Below are 17,284 nucleotides of genomic sequence, written 5' to 3'. Positions count from 1 at the left end.
CTGTTCAAAAAAGATAAAATACAATTACATTCCATAAGAGTTACATTTAAAACCTTAAAATGAACATTAAACGCCTATAAACACACCAAAAAACAAAAAATAAATAAACAGAAGCAAGAATGCTGAGAAAACTTGGCAGCCTACAAGAGATAAAAGCCTGAGTAAATAAAACAGTCCTGAGCTGTTTTTCTTCTTTAGGATGCTTCTTTAGGAGGGTCCTATGACTTTCTCCTTCAGTTGAGGGCGCACCACCCCCTCCCTCGATGGACCCAGTCCCTCCCTAGCAGCCTTCACCAACCATGAAGGGCAAGGGTCAACCATACACATGGTAGGCTTCAGTCTTCCAAGCAGCCTGTCCACTTCGTCAGGCAACACAGTCTGAAAACCATCCAATATAACAAGAACAGACCATGTATTGGTAACATCCCGTTCTGGTGCTGCAAAAACCTTAGCATCCAAGTCAAAATAGATACAGGTGATTTTATCCACAAAATGTAATACAAATTGATCATAGAGAGTTGCCAAGGGTTCTGCTTGATGATTTTTGGTGCCCTCACATAGGAGGCCCTGAACCACTCGAAAATGCTCCACTGGACGACATTGAGCATATGCGGTGGTGGCAGGAATGTAAGATTTCTTTGCCACTATTGCCACCCAATGGGCTTTAGCCTGTGTTTGGTCACATTCATTCTGAGTTTTTTGCCAACGATGTTCAAGCCGTCTACCAGCCTGCTTCATTGTCCACAGCTCACCTACCAGGGAGTTGCTTGGACTCGGCAGGTTGGGAGAGGATGCCTAGACAAGACCATGTCAATCACCTGGCCCATCTCTTCATACCAGAGGGAGACCAGTGCATCAACAGGATCATCCGCTCTCTCAGCAGGAAAATTTCCCAGAGCCATCAGGAATCCATTAGGATCCATAAGCCTCTGAGAATGGACCATCCTAACTGGTACCCCACCCACAGAGGTAGATTGGGTCCACCCTCAGTCCAGTCTTCACCAGATAGAGATCTGTCCAGTGGCTTCAGCGTGGATGTTAGTCCCCTAAGACTAACAGCCTCAGGGTCCTCAACACCACATCTGAGACTCCCCCAAGCAGCTCAGGCAGGAAGACAGTAAGGTGGGCAGTTTACCAACAGAATCCCAACGTTGTCTCATGATCTCATCAATGCATGCAGGCACTCGAACTGGTCAGAATGGTGGGCAGTGCATCTGGTGAGGGGGATGCTCTTCTGATGAATCAGGGCAGCCCCACCTCCCCGCCCACCCTGCCTTGGCTGAAACCTGATGGGCACAGCTTTTACCATTTCTCAGTCACTTTTCTGCCATTCAGTTCATAATGTGTCTTAAAATAAATTAAAATTATAAAATAGTAATTAGAGAATGGCAGCAAATGTGTTTAATTTAAATTCCTACTAGTACAAAAATGTTCATAATCTTTTAAAAATTAGGTCTTATAATTTATAAATCAGTGAGCCTGTGGTCTTCTGGTGTTTCAAAATGACTATAAAAATCTAGCCTGACTGTGGGTTTTTTTGGTCTGTTTTGGGGCCACATGCCAGAAAAGCAAGGGACAAATGCCAATTGGGTTCTGCCTCCTGGTTCCTCCACTGGTCTCTTTCTCCAGCCTCTAAAAAACTTCTGAGGTGTGAATTCTCATTCTATCATAGCAAATGAGATTTTTTTCAATTAAACAACTCTCATGACCCCACTTTCACTTTTTCACACTTGCCTTTACTATGAATAATATGAGGAAGTAATCAATTTAGCACACTTCACCTTATGAAGACAAACCTCATACAAATAAATTCACCATAATTCACCCCTCTGCCCAATCACTCTTAAATTGGGGATGGGTGGTAGCCTCCAGCCATCAGGCACTATCTACCAGCCCACCCCACTCCTTTGGGGCAGATCCACTTTCTGCCCCCAATCTGCCCCAAAGACACCCAAACTTCAAAAATTCTCAAAAAATCAGCCCTCTGCCCAATCCCCCTGAAATTGGTGTGGTAGCCTCCACCCATGAGGCACTACCACCCCACCCCACTATTTTGGGGCAGATCCACTTTCTGCCCCCAAACTGCCCCAAAGTCACCAAAACTTCAAAAATTCTCAAAAAATCACCCCTTTGTCCAAACCCCCTGAAATTGGGGTGGTAGCCTGCACCCATTAGGCACTACCACCCCACCCCACTATTCTGCCCCAGCCCCCACTTTATGCCCCAATCTGCCCCAAAGACATGAAATTTTCAGAAATTTACCAAAAATCAGCCCTTTGCCCAATCCCCCTGAAATTGGGGTGGTAGCCTGCACCCATTAGGCACTACCACCCCACCCCACTCCTTTTGCCCAAATCCCATGCTATGCCCCCGAACTGCCCCAAAGTCACTAAAACTTTAAAAATTCACAAAAAATCAGGACTTTGCCCAATCCCCCTGAAATTGGGGTGGTAGACTCTACCCATTGGGCCCTACCACCCCACCCCAAAATTTTGCCCCTGGGCCCCTTTTTACCCCCCCGAATCGATTCGGATTCGGATTCGGATTAAATCCGAATCCGAACTGAATCAAGGGTGATTCGGGTGACCCAGATTCGGGCACAAAACAGAACGGGGGTGATTCGGCTCGGGCCCGAGCCGAATCACCCGAAAATCCGAATTGCACACCCCTACTCAAAAGCTCTACCCCCACTGTCCATGGTTATAGCATTTGTCTGCAGAGACAAACGTTGTACACATGGATAGGTTCTCCTGTGATCAGAATGCCAGCATGGTGTTCCGATCATGGGAAGAATTCTTTCATGTGAACACCGTTCATCTCTACAGACAAACACTGTATCTGTGGACAGTGGAGGCAGGGCTTTGAAGCATGTTGGCACAAGGGTGGGGCTTCAGAGCACGCTATCAAAGACCCTGCATGCGAGTGCTATGCCCTTGCTTCCTATAGCACCTGAACAGGGCTTGAATGCCAATGAAGAGCAGTTACATAGGAACATAGGAAGCTGCCATATACTGAGTCAGACCATTGGTCTTTCTATCTCATTATTGTCTTCACAGACTGGCAGCGGCTTCTCCAAGGTTGCAGGCAGGAATCTCTCTCAGCCCTTTCTTGGAGATGCCAGGGAGGGAACATCGAACCTTCTGCTCTTCCCAGAGTGGCTCCATCCCCTGAGGGGAATATCTTGCAGTGCTCACACTTCTAGTCTCCCATTCATATGCAACCAGGGAAGACCCTGCTTAGCTAAGGGGACAAGTCATGTTTGTTACCACAAGACCAGTTCTCCTCGTTAGTTAGTTGCTGGGAGTAAGAGTGGATAGGGATGTGCACAGACCATGGAGGCGTGGTTTGATGCTAGGGGGTGTTGCTTTAAGGGCAGGGGGGTTGTACTTACCCCTCCCGCTGCTTTCCCCCCTCCGGCACTCCATTTTCAAGTAAAATCTTCATGGCGGCAGCGTTTCTCCCTGCCGCCCCTGCCCCCTTGTTGCCTGCTAAAAGTGGAAGTAACTTCCATGCATGTGCCTGCCGCTGTGCGCGATGCACGCGGCGGTAGCATGCGCATGCGCGGAAGTTACTTCTACACATGGCAGCAGGCACATGCACGGAAGTTACGTCCACGGAAAAGCAGCGAGAGGAGTAAGTACAACCCCCCACCCCGCCCTTAAAGCAACACACACCCCCGGCGTCAGACCAGCGAACCAGTTCACAGGCCTCTAACATGGCCTGCAAACCGGTTTGTGCACATCTCTAAGAGTGGAGAGTCCTGTGGCCTTTATGCCCTGCTTGTGGACTTTCTGTAGGCAACATTTGGACACTGTGCTGACCTCAAAATAGGAACATAGGAAGCTGCCTTATACTGAGGCAGACCTTTGGTCCAGCTGGCTCAGTATTGTCTACACAGAGTGTCAATAGCTTCTCCAAGGTTTCATTGGTCTATCTAGCTCGGTATTGTCTACACTGACTGGCAGTAGCTTCTCCAAGGTTTCAGGCAGGAATCTGGAGATGCCAGGAATTGAACTTGGAACCTTCTGCACGCAAGCAGATGTTCAGCCACTGAGCTCCTGGAGGGGAATATCTGAGAGGAGACAGTGCTCACACATGTAGCCACCCATTCAAATTCAAACCAGAACACACCCTGCTTAGCAAAGGGAACTAATCGTGCTCACTACCACAAGACCCTGCTCTCACAGTATTCAGTAGCACAATCCACATCTCAGGAAAAGGTTTCTGTAAGTACTAAATAATATAGTTTATTGGCATTCTAACTTTGGTTACCTCTAACTTTTTTCCTAGTAGCCCATTTTTTATTTGGAGGTACGGGCAGAGGAAGATATGCACAAATAATGTAGCCTTGTGTTAGCAGCAATATAAGAACCTGTCATAAGGGGATTCTTAAACAATCCACAGTCACTGAAATTTTATGCCCGTGTTTATTTCATGTACATCAGCTATGAAAAGAATTCTGCTGAGGCAACTGCTGTTTGTAATTACCCATACTTCCCCGCTTTATGAGCACCATCTTGTGGCCTGAATTTTTTAGCAATGCTTCCTAAGTTAAGTGGGCCTTCTCAAACATGATTGGTCAACTGCTCCCATCCCCAGCCAGTCCTTACATCTTGAATAATCTGGTGCTTTTAAAAATTGCTACCATCATCTTACTGCTCTGGCTCTAAGGCAGCTGGTAGGCTAGCAGTGCTGCTTCTTTTATTCCATAGAAGAGCATATACTATTGTAATTCCTACTAGACTTGCCAGGTCAGAGTAATGGTTCTGGTGAAATTCTGAGGAGAAAGGTTTAACTCCCTGAATTTCTAAGAAAGCTTAATAGTTTCACCCAGGCTTTTAACTGATATTGTTTTGATTGTTTTAATGTTGTTTTTAGAATATTGTTTTAAATTTTTAAATTGTGTTTTAAATTTCTTGCTTTTAATTTTTTTGTTTTTGTTTTTTGTTTTTAATGTTTTACTTTTTAATCTTCTTGTAAACCGCCCAGAGATATAAGTTTTGGGCAGTATATAAATATGTTAAATAATAATAATAATAATAATAATAATAATAATAATAATAATAATATAAAATTTAGCCATCCCAGGTCCTTGGGAAGGACTTGATGTCTGAGAAAAGCAAACCAGTCAATAACACCTGTCTGACTGTGTAAACAAGAAATAATAATAATAAATAATAAATAATAAATGTTTCTGCTGCCTTGCCAGTCTAGATATACAATATGTACTCTGATGGATGACCCAGTGGGGATTCTCCTTCTGAAACAAGGGCTTGGTAAACAAAAATCTAAGTAGCTTTTTGTCATTATGTTCAGAAACTGTGTGTTAAATTATATCCTTGCAAATCTGGTGTATATGTCCTTGCTCAGTCATCCACAGCTCTGTAGTTTGGATGAGACTAGTGCAGATTTTGTCCTCAATAAACAGTCTCAAAGCAGCCTTCTCTAATCATTAATTGATTGATTAAGTGCCGTCAAGTCGGTGTCAACTCTTAGCAACCACATAGATAGATTCTCTCCAGGATGATCTGTCTTCAACTTGGCCTTTAAGGTCTCTCAGTGGTGCATTCAATGCTGTCGTAATCGAGTCCATCCACCTTGCTGCTGGTCATCCTCTTCTTCTCTTGCCTTCAAATTTTCCCAGCATTATGGACTTCTCAAGGGTCATTTGTGCCTTAAGTGAAAATTCTGGATTGATTTGTTCTATGATCCTTTTGTTTGTTTTCCTGGCTGTCCATGGTATCAAAAGTCTTCTGCAGCACCAAAGTTCAAAATCATCAATGCTTTTTCTATCATACTTCTTCAAAGTCCAGCTTTCGCATCCATAGAGTGTCACAGTGAAAACCATTCTCCCAACGATTCAATTGTTTTAAGTGTAGACACATGTCACGGCATCTAAATATCCTTTCCAAGGCCTTCATTGCAACCCTACCAAGTGCAAGTCTGCAGCGTATTTCTTGACTGCTGGATCCTTTACTGTTGACAATTGATCCTAAAAGGCAGAACCTATCCACCACTTCAATGTCTTCATTGTCAATTCTGAGGCTGGTTGCTGTACCCATTGTCATTAGTGATCCAAATTACATAATATTTTGGTACATTTTTGAGTGTCATATATAATAAATAGGCAACCAGTTGCTTTGTATCCTTTATTACATCGTGCACAACTTTATTACATCGTGCACAACTTTATTACATCGTGCACAACTTCAACACTCCAGCTGTTGTTGGACTACTACTCCCATAATCCCCAGCCACTGTGGCCAGTAGTCAGAGGTGATGGGAACTGTAGTCCAGCAATAGCTGGAGGGTCAAAGTTGTGCAGCCCTGCTTTATTCGAATGGGAGCTTGAGCAAACATCCTAGGTGGAGTTTATATGAATGTTGGTTCAACATGTTCTTTGTAAATCATATTAAGATTAAAATAAATCTAGGCAATGGGACTTAATTAATACTCATTTTAAATTTGATTCATTCACACAGCACTGGTTTGAATTTTTGGAATGTTTTGAATTGTTTTCACCTTTAGGCCCACCTTTTAAGAAGTGTAGACAAGAGGGCTTGATCCTGCAAAGATAACTAATCTAGATGAACTTGCTTCTCAAGGTAATTAGCAAGATGGAACTCAGACTTCTAGTAGTCCCTTAAATACTGAGCCAGTAGAAAAGATATAAGCAAAGGAGTTGAGCCAAACCTGAAGCTTTCCCAGACAGCAGGCTTTACTGTGGGTTTTCTGTGAGGCTTTACTGCAAGTTCAAAGTTGCCCCCCAAAAACGACACAAAAAGTGGATTTTTTTAACCCAGATATAAATCGGGCTACACTCTAATGCCCAATGAAAAACCTGAATTGTGTTGTGTGGCCAGTATGTGAAGGCACACCTCCATTCCTGAGGAGATGCAAACTAAAAGCCAGGTGTGAAAAACTTCCTGGACTTTGACCCCAAAACCTGTTCAGAGAAGCCTTTTTCAGTGAACCAGAATTGAAAATGATTTTCAGCTCTGGAGAATTGTGCTTTGGGAGCAGGTGACTGATGCTAAATCTCTTGGTTGCCTGGATTCTAAACTGGAAGCAAAATATTCAAAGTTACTGATTCAAAATAAGTAGTTCAATAATCAAGCACTCTGCTTTCAGTTATACTCGTATATTCTTAAGGCTCTCTGTTGGTTGTATGTATTTTGCTAACTTGGCAAAGAGGCACCTTTTAACGTGGTGATTCTGTTTATTTAGCAGGGGGAGAGTAACTTGCCCGATCCACCACCAGCACAGTACCTCCAGTGACTGTTGCTGGTGTCTATCTTGTGTTTCTTTTTAGATTGTGAGCCCTTTGGGGACAGGGATCCATCTTAGTTATTTATTATTTCTCTGTGTAAACCGCCCTGAGCCGTTTTTGGAAGGGCGGTATAGAAATTGAATTATTATTATTTCTTGTTTACACAGTCAGACAGGTGTTATTGACTGGTTTGTTTTATCCAGACATCGAGTCCTTCCCAAGGACCTGGGATGGCTGAATTTTATTGTCAGTTGTTATAGATATCGTCGCAGAATATAGGCTGTTCCTAGTAAAGCTGCTTTTTGTAATTGGCTGATGGTGATTTCTGTGGCCCCTATGGTGTTGAGGTGCTCTTCAAGGTCTTTTGGAACTGCACCCAGGGCGCCAATTACCACTGGGATTATTTTGGTCTTTTTCTGCCACAGCCTTTCAATTTCATCATCATCATCATTTATTTATTTATTTATTTTGTTTGTAAAAATTTTTTTAAAAAAAAATCAGAAATTTAAAAAACAGAAAAATATATGTTGGCTAACCTTGTGCCGATGCAATAGGGTTTTCCATCTCATAGGAACATAGGAAGCTGCCATATAATGAGTAAGACCATAGGTCCATCTAGCTCAGTATTGTCTCCCCAGTCTGGCACCAGAGAGAGAGAGAGGCAGGAATCTCTCTCAGCCCTATCTTGGAGAAGCCAGGGAGGGAACTTGGAACCTTCTGCTCTTCCCAGAGCAGCTCCATCCCCTGAGGATAATATCTTACAGTGCTCATACATCAAGTCTCTCATTCCTATGCAACCAGGGCAGATCCAGCTTAGCTAAGGGGACAATCATGCTTGCTACCACAAGACCAGCTCTCCTCTCCACATCTCATGAGTAGGGATACAATTTCAGCCCTTTCCCTATTCCTACTCTCTGCAGTCATCTGATTGCAGTTGTGGAACCCTCAGAGATATAGTTTAGGAGGCCCCAGGGTAGATAAAAATCAATGATTTTTTTTTTAAAAAATCAAATTTTTAAAATTTAAATCAGATTTTTTTGATTTAAATCAGATTTTTTTTTTAAAAAAATGTTTTTTAGGAGAAACTATATCTAAAGATAGTTTTCTATTTAAGATACATTATTGTCCAAAGGTATTCATCATGAAATAAGGAATAGTTTTTAATTATGTAGCATGAGGCTGTATATATGCAATGTATATACATTGAATGTATAATGAATTCCATAATGAATAATGGAATTCCATAATGAATAATGGAATTCCATTAATCCATTCACAATGTCATGCTCTTCCAGAGCATATTTCTGTAAGACTATTTTGGACAAAATTTTCTATCTAGAAGAGCACCAAAAATGAAACCTTCATCTGGTTGTACATATTAAGATTACATCAAATCCACCCTGGGAGGCACTGATGGCTTCAGAGGGAAAGAGAACTTGCTAGAGTCTTGTACAGTGGAAAATATTGGCACAGGGTTAATCTAGATGCTTGTCACTATTTTAAAAATTAAATAGCTAACTTTGTGTTCATTTTATACAGTTACATTTCAAGGAAAAGGATTTGATATTATTCTGAATGAAATATAGCTAACTGGTTCCAAATTTATTCAAAATATCCCAACTGGTTACTGAACCACTTTTAAAAGTGTGTGTCTGAAACTGAACTGAACAGGGTGCTTAAATGCTGATGAATCAGAACTGAATTTGGGGTTTTGATACTGACAAACTTGAATAGAACTGATTCCAGATTCTTAATGGTTCAACTCTTTGTACAGAAGTCTTTAATAATTCTTTTGAATTTTTCCAAAAGTGTTTGGGACAATAAAAAGGCCAAGGGTTTTGGTTCAAATCTAATCTCTGTGGTGAGTTTTTGAGGAAAATCCATCAAGCATGCACACACACACACACACACACACACACACACACACACACACACACACACACCATATTTCTCCCCCACCCTAGATTCTTTTTTCAAAATAGGAAGAATTGGCGGGGGCAGGGGAGGGAAATATTTCCCACTGCTTGTGCATAATTTAAAACAATTTGTGCTAGTTTCTAACTTAATATCTACCCTCCCCTTCTTCTATCATTTATCTTCTGTTATTATCTTTTGTACTTGCTACTCTCCAGTAAGCACAGCCTGACACATCTTGTGACCTTTGCCTTATGAGATAAAATAGATTGAAAAGGATGCTTTGGCACCACCTGGTGAAGACGAAGCAACTCTGGAGAATTGTGCTTTGGGAGCAGGTGACTGATGCTAAGAATGTGCAAGTCTGTGGGCAAAGCTGAGGGATTCCAATCTGAAGGAAGAAATAAGAAAGGAAAGGTGGGGGGGGGAAGGAGTAGGAACATTAATACATCTTCTTGAGGTCTGATGAGACATCTACTGCCTACCGTTCCATCTGGTGCTTATGATAGCATGGTATATTAGCATGCTGCAAGTTTATAATGTATTCAAGGCAAGAAAGCATCACTTGCATATTAATTGAGGCATCCTCTTTCTCAGAGCCACCTTCTGCATTTCAATCATGTTTATTTCTTCTAAGTCATGAGCAGGAGTAGGTTTTTTCCTTTTATTAGAATGGTGCGAACTTTGTGTATAAGCTAGCACCGAAACATATTCTTGCCAGAGTTGTAGTTGTCATTGGTCAAAAGCAAAGGCCTATGTTGAATGCTGCCTTGGGGACTTCATGCCCTGCATGCCTGTTCACAGTTCATAATGGTAGGAATAGCCCAGTGCCAAAACCACAAGCCTGTAATTAAGAACTGCAATTAAGTGTGAAGTGTGTGCTTGCAGACACAATTCAGTGCATGTGCCTTTAAAATATTTTTAATGGCAACTGGGAAAAGGAAGTTGCCACTTAAGAAATATTTTAAACAGGCATGCATATGTTTGCAACGTCACAGTTGATGGCAATTGGTGTATTTTGTACTCCACTGGCCATGCCCAAATTCTCAGATGTTTTCTGAGAATTGGCTTTAAGTGACCACCTTCTCCCCATGTTTGTCTTAAGCTTATGAACGATCTCTTGCTGGCTGCTCAACAGCTATGTAACTCCATCCTCCTCTTCTCCACGCAATGCCCCAATCTGAGCCTTTTTCAAAAACAATTAAAGGTCTGTCAATTCAAGCTGCTTATTGATGTCCGTGATCAAGATATTCTTTGAATGCATTTTGTCACAGGGATCCACAATTTTAGGTTTAGCTCACTAGCCAGCCATTATTTTTGGTCGCCACCAGTCTCCTCTCCTCCCTCAGATCCTTTTCTGGCACACAGGCTTCAGAGGGAAATGGGTCTTTTGTCATTTGCATTGGGATACAGAGATGATAATAAACCATGGGAGCCCTCTCTTCTAATTTTCTCAAAAATGGTAGAGGAAACAAGGCCTCTGTTGAGATCTGTGTGGTGCTGGGTCTTCCTGCTCACCAGAGGGTCTGGGACACTTGCCACCGGTGAGCTGGCAAATGAATTTGTTTATGCCTGTTTAGTTCTGTAGATTTTAGCCCACCACATTCCCAAAGCTCAAGGTATCTCATGGTTTGAAAATTAAGGATTCTTAAAAGGAAGTTTAAACATGAGACATGAGGTATTCAACAAGATTTATTTATGGTGGTATCTGTTGGAATCATGTATTTTAAGCTTTCTAAGTGTGTGTGTGTGTGTGTGTGTGTGTGAGAGAGAGAGAGAGAGAGCGCTTGTGCTCGTGCTCGTGCTCGTGGACCATTAGACTCTTGAGAATCCATTCGTGCTAGCATACTTGCTAGCATTAGATTATTACTCTTCATATATATTGCCATGGTTGAGAAACATCCTCATTGGTGTCACACTATTAGGTGTAAACAAATTAAAGTGCGGATTTGTTCTATTGTCAGGATAAGGTGACCCATCCTGTTTTCAAGGCACCTTGTTATGCTGCTGCCTCCCTCACTGTTTTGCCATTAGTCTCTGCACCCCAAATGTTGCTGTCTCAAAATGCTCTGAGCATGGGATTCATGGTTAATCACATGGATTAACAAAGGGCATTGCTAACATATTCTTGGATTTTTTTGCATGTCTGAACAAAGTGATTAATTAAGTATTACAAGTCTGAATTACATGACATTCAGAGCAAAATTCTGTGACATCAGCACTGAATTCGCATGGATACATTTTAAGTTACACCTGTTGTTGCTAAGCAACACAGTACCCCTTATCCATAACAGAAAATGCATTTTATTCATCCATACATTGGCCATAGAAATGTATAGGCTGGTATCAGCATGGAATTATCTGAAATCTCAACATTCATTTAAAAGCCTCACAAATTTCTAGTCCTTATTAACATAGACTTGGATCCAAAGGATCAGAAGTGGAAGGAGAAAATCTATTAATGCTGTTGCCTGAATTCTTGAATAAACACTAATAGAAGACTTCTTCCACTACACCACCACAATGTATTGGGTGTTTGTTACTATATGTGAAATATAGTAAATAAGGACCATAGAGGTTGTAGTATATACATTCTAGTTAGCCATAATTATGACTTTGAGAGGAGTTTATGCAAGATCAGGTGCTGTGCATGAGAACAGCTTCAGCATCAGGCCCTAAACTGTAACTTACTTAGCGTGTGCCTAAATCCTACACTATGGAGAGGCATAAGGATGTGAACAAAACCAGTTTTGTAGTTGGCTCAAATCCGAACCAGATTTGAGCCAACCCATAGGCATGTGCACTAATTCATTTTTTCGTTTCGATTTGTATCCAAATCGAAACACCCTCAATTTGTTTTGGGTCCAAATCTGACCCCCCTGAATCACCCCAAATTTGATTTGTACCCGAATTTTCCAAATCAATTTGGATTTTTAAAAAAGGGGTCACAGGGCCAAAAGAGTGGGGGTGGGTGGGTGGTAGTGCCCAGTGGGTGGAAGCTACCACCCAAATTTCAAAGAAATTGGGCAAAGGGGTGGTTTTTAAAAGAATTTTTGAAGTTGGCATGTCTTTGGGGCAGAAAGGGGGTTTCAGTGGCAGAATTGTGGGTCAGGCGGTAGTGCCCCAATGGGTGTCTGCTACCATCCATATTTCAGAGTGACTGGGCAAAGGGCTGATATTAAAGAATTTGTGAAGTTTGCGCATCTTTAAGCTTTCCCCCCATGGGGAATAATGGGGGTTTCAGCAGCCCCATAACTCCACTTGGGGGGCACCGGGGTGGCCCAGAGTGAGTGGTGGTGTAGTGCACATCCACTCTCATTTGCACAACCACTCATTTGCTGTAAGATAATCTAAACTCAAGATACCTCAGAAACAAAACAAAAAACCAGTACCCCATGGGCTTGTGGGTATGGGGTGGTTGGCACCCTATGTGCATTACATCACCACTAGCTCTGGGCCAACCCAGTGCCCCCCAAGTGGAGTTATGTGCTGAAACCCCCATTATTCCCTATGGGAGAAAAGCTTAGATGTAGCTTAGATGCGCAAACATAACAAATTCTTTAGAAATCAGCCCTTTGCTCAGTTCCTTTGGAATCTGGATGGTAGCAGGCACCCATTGGGGCACTACCACCCTACCCACTGTTCTGCCCCCAAAGCCCCTTTTCTGCCCCATATCTGCTCCAAAGATGAGCAAACTTCACAAAGTCTTTAAAAATCACCCCTTTGCCAAATTCCTTTGGAATCTGGATGGTAGCAGGCACCCATTGAGGGACTACCACCCAACACACTGTGGCACTCCTAGGAGGCACCCATGGGCAGAAATGGGCACTGTCTGTCCCCATTGTCCCATAGGGTGGATGCAGCACACATTAACAACAGCAGAGCTTTGGAAAGAACAAGGTTTCCAAAGGTCACACACATCACTGTGTCACACACTTACCACATCCATTATGTCCCGCCATTCCCTCCCAAGAAATGCAATTGATCTACACACAATGGTGTGAAACAACAACAATGAAATGCACTGCTCCACGCACCACCTCCCAATGCGGGGTAACAACATCAGCAAGCAAGTAAGCATGCAATCAAGCATGCATGATATCACAGATGCAGCAGACTAGGGCAGCAAACTAGGGCCAACAATAGCATCAAATGTGCCCATCCACAAGCAACAGACACAGCTTCATCTGTGGCACCCAGCCATAAAAGTGGGTTACGTAAGGAAGGGTGCAAAAGAGCATTCTGCCAGCGGAACAGCAAGGTTTGGCCCCCCTCCCACCTACACAAATAAAAGAGTGGTGATGACAACAATGGCATACAATTTTTTAGTGAATTTTTCTTTTAACATTTCTGCAACAGATCAGAGCCTGTGGCACCAACGCAACCTATTGTAGATGCAAGCAATATAGTTTGAATAAAAATGATGATGATGCTAGAAGTCACAATATGACCCGATCTTCATTGCAAAGAAGTCCAGAGAGAGAACACCTGTCCTGTGCCCATCCATGAGGTCTCCAAAATACAGGCACAACAATATATATACATACATGCATACTGCTAGACTTGAGATTATGTAGGGGGGAAGCATGGTTTACGTGTGTGTGTGTGTGTGTGTGTGTGTGTGTGTGTGTGTGTGTGTGTGCGCGCGCGCGCGCGCGCGCGCACCCTGTGAAAGAGTTAGTGGGTTTAGGGTTAATTTTTGCCATGGCCTCAGAATGCTGCAGTTGGGGGTGGGGTGTAAATGGGCACAGGGAGGAGGCTAGAGTCTGTGCCTTCCTGCCCACTCAGAGCCTGTAGGCTGCTGGGCAGAGAATATTAATACTGATATATTATGGGCACAGAGGGCTGGAGTACAGGCTTCTGTTTTTTAAAAATGCCCCCCCAATATATCTTTGGAATAGGAAAAAAGACAAAATTGTTTTTTAAAACCAGGAGGCTACGCTACCCTTCTAAGCACCTACTAGTACTAGCTAACGGGGATCCCTCCCACACAGACCCCTGTTTAAACTTCTTCTAAACTAAACAACACACAACCTTTTAAATTCAATTGCAACCCAAAACCTCCCTCCAAACAGGAAAAAATAACCAAGAATACACAATTCCAGAGGTAGAGGTGTGTGTGTGTGTGTGTGTGTGTGTGTGTGTGTGTGTATGGTGTCAGCTTTGCCCATGTTGCATCCAGTATTCCACTTCGGTGGTCTAGTCTCTGAGTCTACTCTTTCTTCTCCAGTCTTCTTCTTGACTTCTCCTCCTCCTTCAGTCTTCAGATTTTTTTTTGGAGGGGGGGCTGGGGCAAAAGCCTGGAGTATCTGGGGGGAAAGGGGGTGGCTGGACAGGTGGCCAGGGGTTGGGGGCTGGCACAGACACACAGCAGGCACAGGCAGGCAGTGATTCTCTCAAGGGGGTGAAAAAAGAATTCTTATCAGGAACAAAAAAGCAATGCAGCAGACATTCCATTTCCAGGCTGCCATGCATGCAGTAGCCACTAGCCAGGGGCAGGCAGGCTGAGTGGCAAAGCAGGCTGGGCTCAGGCTGGCAAGGCAGAAGACAATAGGCAATGGCATGGCAAGGCAAGGCAAATCTCTCTCTCTCTCTCTCTCTCTCTCTCTCTCTCTCCTCCCACGAGGCAGAAAGGCAGAATGGTGGCTGCTGCCTCTTTAAATCTGATTGAAAATCCCTCCTTGAACTCCCCCCACCCTTGCCCCTTCTTCTACCCTTCCCCTGGCCAATGTGGGGTCAGTCGGGAGTAGCAAGAGTCAAAAGAGCTCTGGGGGAGGCTGGTGGGGGTAGTGGGGAGCTACTGGCACTTGTAAGTAGTTTCTTACTCTCTTCCTGCCTGCTCTACCCTTAGGCAAGCCACCCTGCCCTCACTGGATTCCCCTTTACCAATAGACCTCTAAGCAGGTTTGTTTCGAACCAGGCCCAGTGTAGTTCAAACTTGGATCAGCCGAGGCCGGTCTGGTTCAATGCTGAACCTTTTGAGCTGAGCTCGGCTCACACACCCCTAGAGAGGCATCTTTGAATCCAATCTATGACATCCAGAAATGAATGGGCAAAGACTAATGAGTCTGTGATGTCTGGAAATGAATGAGCATTGACTAACAAATTATGGACTGGGACTCTACCATTATATTCCTCACACATGGTTTGTTGTACCAATTTTCACATTCTATCCTTTTCAGTTTCTCCCAGGATCTTTTGTGTATCAGTTGTTTATCAGCTATAATGGGACTTCTTAATAATATAAAGTTCCTTCTTTTACCAAAATGACTGTCTACATTATAAGACTGTTATAGGCTGGTGCCTAAACAACACAATAAAATTTACCTCGTGCTTGGTGGACTCAAAGCTTTGTGACAAGAACTATGTCAGATACTAGAATCTTTGATGTTTGCTACTGTTGCCTTGCAAAACTTCTGTCAGTAATTGTTGATGGAGCCCAAGCATGGCAAGGGGGGTCAAAGACAATAATATTTAATAATCTACTAGATGCATGCCATTGTTTACACGGACTTGGTGGTGTTTTGACAAGAACAACTTGAATAACTCACTATGTAACCATCTATGAAGTGTCACAGTGCACAGGCACCTTGAGACATAGGCATAAAACTTTCCAGTTTTCTCCTGCAATATGTGAAGCACATTTTGCCCCTTCATTCTTGTAGAGGAACCATCCATGCCAAACCGCTCTTAACTGTGTCAACTGAGTGCTGCAACAGATGCCAAGATCACTCTTCTTTCCTCCTAGCTGATTTGCATGTTTCATTGATGGAAAATTGTCTCAGGAGACTTCACAAATACAAAGAAGCAAACACATTATGTCGTTGCCATCTTAAACAGCACACAGGCCTTTTCAATATGTGGAAGTTTTGTATCCTCTGATTTACAAAAGGTGTACAGTATTTCTTTATCACTGTTATGCCTTTTATTAAAATTTTAAAAATAACTCTAATACATAAAGAATAGTTTCCTTATCTACAACAAACTAAATAAATAAGATAATTGCTTGAAGTATGTGCCTTCTTTTACCAATAGTTAATACATTTTTATTTTAAATTTTTTTGAGATGGATTTAAAACGTAATTAAATCAGCAAATCATTTCACCTCTCTACTTACTGTTGTGAATACTCAATAATGATAGACGAGTTGTATTCCAGTTGATGGAACTAGTTGATATGTAACAAAATTCTTCATTTTTCTCTGAGAATGCAATCCTGCATCCAGTGTATATCTTCCTCCTATGAATATACAGTATCCTCACACATTCCATTGAAATTAATTGACCTTCTGTAGCTGTTAGAAGTTTGAACACGACTCCTTGATCAAATGGTTTACTTACCAGCTATTCTTATGGACTATCTTTTTGTGGTAATAGTTCCCAAGGCAACTAATACTGGAAGCAAATAAAAACAATTTAAAATTAGCATTCTCATCTAAAAATAAACTATGCTAGGCATTAAGTCTACTAGCATCATCAACATCCGGTGGACTATTGGAACAGAGCAATAGAATAAACAGGAAAAAAAGTGGTAAACTTAGTTTACCATTTGCTACACACACATGATCTTACCCTCCTTCTTGCTGTTAATCCAGGGCAATCATTTCGAGCTCTATATTCACAGTGACAAATGGATTATAATTCCCATCTCCATAGCACGAACAGTATGCCGTGAAAAGTGGAAATATCTCATCCTTTAATAATTACAATTACCACAGAGTTAAAAGATATTAGTAGGTATCTACTATAAGTTTTGTTCAGTGATTTTGACTATAACTCTTTCTTGGAAAGAAGAGTCATTGATTCACTGACATTTATTCTAAATAAACATTCCTGGGATTACAGCCAGAGTGAGCAAACCACCAAGTACTGCATCTCATCCATCTTTGCTCATTAGCGAATAGCGATCCCAAACCCTGCTTAAATGAAGGATGTTTTTCTGTTGAGTCCATCGTACAACTGAGCTGCTGAGCCTGAGATATACGGTCTTGCCAAAGGCCATCCAGCAAATCAATATCCAAGTCAAATCTTTCAGGTCCAAACTTTTATCTGTTAGACTGTACTATAAATACTACAAAACACTGGGGCTATTCTCACGATC

At 42.4% G+C, this 17,284-nt stretch overlaps 1 protein-coding gene and 1 long non-coding RNA gene across 11 annotated transcripts in view; one reads left to right on the top strand and one right to left on the bottom strand.

Annotated features, from left to right (window-relative positions):
- Positions 1-17,284, top strand: part of RUNX1T1 (RUNX1 partner transcriptional co-repressor 1) — a 207,671-nt gene that overhangs the window by 65,338 nt on the left and 125,049 nt on the right. The gene's annotated exons all lie outside the window — the stretch shown is intronic.
- LOC128325326 (uncharacterized) lies at positions 15,824-16,862 on the bottom strand. Its single transcript, XR_008307382.1, has 3 exons — positions 16,525-16,862; positions 16,302-16,423; positions 15,824-15,973 (listed from the first exon to the last, which is right to left on the bottom strand). It is a non-coding gene; the product is annotated as an uncharacterized LOC128325326 (long non-coding RNA).

This window comes from Hemicordylus capensis, chromosome 4 (genome assembly GCF_027244095.1).
Source record: "Hemicordylus capensis ecotype Gifberg chromosome 4, rHemCap1.1.pri, whole genome shotgun sequence".
In the NCBI taxonomy this organism is placed as follows: Eukaryota; Metazoa; Chordata; class Lepidosauria; order Squamata; family Cordylidae; genus Hemicordylus; species Hemicordylus capensis.
This window is presented reverse-complemented; position numbering and strand designations above follow the sequence as displayed.